At 37.6% G+C, this 3,524-nt stretch overlaps 1 pseudogene; it reads right to left on the reverse strand.

Annotated features, from left to right (window-relative positions):
• Nucleotides 1–2,864: 2,864 nt before the first annotated feature.
• On the reverse strand, nucleotides 2,865–2,979 carry LOC111736855 (annotated as a pseudogene).
• Between the last annotated feature and the right edge of the window lie 545 nt (nucleotides 2,980–3,524).

Below are 3,524 nucleotides of genomic sequence, written 5' to 3' on the forward strand. Positions count from 1 at the left end.
ATAATGTGTTTCTTATACATGGCACATATACAGTTTGGATTTGTATGTTTCATCTAGCTTGATAACTTTAAACTTAGAATTCTAATCTATTTACACATATCATGATTACTCATATATTTGGATTTGTTTTGCCATCTTATTTTATAATTTGTTTGGCTCTAATTTTTAAAATTCTCCCTCTTCCCCCCATTATTTTGGTTGCGATTTCCCCCCTCATTTAATTTTCCCCTCTATTAATTTGAAAGTTATGTATTTTATTTTTTTTAGTCATTATCTTAACATTTTAATATGCTTGTATATCTTAACAAATTATAATTTCTATCTGTAGGTTTACCTCTGTCTTAAACGACATAAAGAATTTAGAATTTTTATACTCCAAGTCATTTTCATCTCCCATTTATATGCCACTGTTGTCTAGTTTCATTCAATCTTAGTCCTTTAACTCTTTAGATTAAATATTATTGCTACTGTTTTATATATTGTTACCCTTTTTAATGTTCTTGCAACTGCTTCTTGCATTCCAGACTTTCCTTCTGGAATAATTTTCCTCCTCCTAAAAGTACAGCCTTTGCAAATTCCTGTAGTGAGGACCTGTTGGTAGTATATGCTCTCAGTTCTTGCTGTCTCCCACCTCTTAAAATGGTAACTGGATTACCTAGGGCAGAGAGAGGGGCTCGATGAAGGAGAAGCTTGACAACTCAAAGTTTCTCCATCACTGCTACAGATGTCCGGTGACAGGAGCCCTGGCTTGTGCCAGGAGCCTCTCTCGTTGTTTCAAAGGTAGTGACAAAGTCCTTTAGAGAGAGATGATTTTATAAGCTTGGCAAAATCTCTCTAAGGCAGGGTTTCTCAGCCTTGACACTATTGATCTTTTATATTTTGGACCAAATAATTCTTTGTTGTGGTGGGTTTTCCTATATATCACAGGATGTTTAGCAGTATCTTTGGCCTCCATCCACTAGATACCTTCCATGTCTGAAAACCAAAAATGTCTCTAGGGAGCAAAACTGTCCATGGTTCAGAACCACTCCTTCAGGACTATATTAGGTAGGCAAGATCAGCTGACATTCTTTACTGTTTCCCCTGAATCAGTTGGAGATCTGCACATTTTCTTATTTGTAGCAAAGCCAACACAATCCGCATCGAAGAAATTAAACTCAGATATGAAATATATACGTACATATATATACACATATTACATACACACAAATATATATGTATGTATGTGTGTATATATATGTGTATATGTGTGTGTGTGTGTGTATATATATATAGAGAGAGAGAGTCAGATTTTCAAGGGTTTGCCAAAAGTAACATAAATGAGAAGCAAGAGAACCAGATTTAATATGTATACATGCATTTCTTAAGTGAATTGTAAGAATTGTGATGACTTGAGAGCTTGTACCCCTCTATTAATAGCCTCTCCCACTTTCCTCTAACTTATTATTACCATGTAAGAATCTGAGCCCAGTGTTGCCAAATATTCTGACTTTTTAGGAAAGGCTACAAGATTCTCTTGTGTGTGCGTGCATAATGTATTGGAAATGTTTCTATTTTTAAATATAAATTTATGATTTTTTAGAACAGAGAAAACTTCACATTTGTAGGCCATGCGTGGGCTGTAGACCTCCATATTGCAACCTCTGACTTCCACCAGGCACACAATTGTTGCTCAATAAATGTTGGCTCTCCACTGTATCTCTTGTACTGTGGAGGCTCAGGGTCACCCACTCGGTTTGGATTCAGCAGCTCCCCCAGGTTTCTCAGTGTTCCTTAAGGTGATGAGGCAAGTTACACTCAAACGATGTTCTTGGATTCTACTTGCGTTACCATCACCTCTTTTTGTGCAGAGAAATAGTTTCTTTACTGAAGCTCAGTCAGTGTTTAATTGATCTTTAGATCACTCGGTACGCAAACGCTTTAGGTACTGCCTAAGGAAAGATTAATTTTCAGCCCCAGGAAAGATTTAAAATGGGAAATTCTGGGTCATGCTAATGTGACTAAGGCTTTACCTTAGAAGTCACAAATCTGGAGAATTAAAAATGAACCCTATTTTGGCAAAAGAAGCACAATGGTGCTGTTGCTAAGTAGTTGAAATTTTTTTAACAAAAAGGAAGAAATCCGAGTGTATTATGTAAGATCGAACAGTACAAAAAGTAAGTTGGAGTAGAAAGTTGGAGGTAGTTGTGAAGAGGAGTGCGGACAATACAAAAAGGAATTAGGGCTCTGCCCTGCAAAAGGAAAGCATATTGTTATTTGGGTTTGACTGAAATTAAGGAGAAAAATGAGAACGAGAAAGAAAACAAACAGTAAGTAATTGCCTGGTACTATACAACAAGCACAGTGCCATGTTCTTTATTCACATTAGCTCTTAACGCTAAATGCTCCCGACCAGCTCCCGACAAGTCTATGTTATTATCCCTGTTTCCGAAGGAGCTCAGAAACTTTAAGCAACTTGTCTGTGGTCACACAGGTAGTAGGTGACAGAGGGGAGAGGTTAAAGCACAAAAGTATTCAGGGCAGAACAAAACCTGGCCCTAAAATATGCCTAGAGGGGAAGTGGCCCCTTCTAATTCTTAACTGGGAGTGGTCCTCTATGCTCTCTCCCCCTATCCTGAAATTGTACACAAAGTGTTCTATTTATGAACTCCATCACCGTTCTGGGAAAGAGTTCAGCTTCTATCAGATTTAAAAATTTTTTTTAATAAAAAAGGAAAAGAAAAAAATATATTGAGACCCTCTGCCCAACGATATGTGGAGTTGTAGTCCAAAAGACTGTCTCCACAGTTCTGTAGTGGTACAGAAAACATACATTACAGATTTACTTGGAAATTCAAAAAGTAATTTTTTTACTTTTTTATTTATGCCTACAGCACCTGGTCTTCCTAGGTGGTCTCCCATCCAAGTACTAACCAGGCCAACCCTGCTTAGTTTCCAAGATCAGACATCAGGCTTGTTCAGGATGGTATGGCCATAGACCATGGACTGTGGCTCCACTGGAGTGTGAACCCAGGACTTTCTGTGTGTAAAGCAGACGTGCTAACTACTACACTATGTAACCATGTCCCAAAAAGTAATTGTTGCTCACTCAAAAGTAATTTCTAGAGCCTAAGTTATGACAGGTTAACAGCAAATCCTTTTATTTCCTTTAGCCAAATATGTGAAGTGAGAAGCCACAGAGAAGTTGGACTGGATAGCAGTGAAGAAATTTAGGCTCTTGTGTAGTCTGTGAATTCCTAGAATTGTGATTTTGGATAATTGCCTCTATTACCTTATCTTTTATTTGCCCTTGTGAATGACAGCTACCGATTTCCTTCACTTAAGGCAACATAGAGTAGTAGAATTTCAGTGACAGTATCTTTCCAGAGTATCTGGTCCAACCACTTCATTTGAAAGGATCAGGCCACTGAGCCCAAAATCTAGGTTTCTTAACCTGTGTACAAAGCTGTTTCCATGACACTATGCTGTATTTCTTGTCAACACTGGAAAGATATTTAAGTGAAATTGATTACAGCTTCATTCAT

This window comes from Pteropus vampyrus, unplaced genomic scaffold, assembly GCF_000151845.1.
Source record: "Pteropus vampyrus isolate Shadow unplaced genomic scaffold, Pvam_2.0 Scaffold22, whole genome shotgun sequence".
NCBI lineage: Eukaryota > Metazoa > Chordata > Mammalia > Chiroptera > Pteropodidae > Pteropus > Pteropus vampyrus.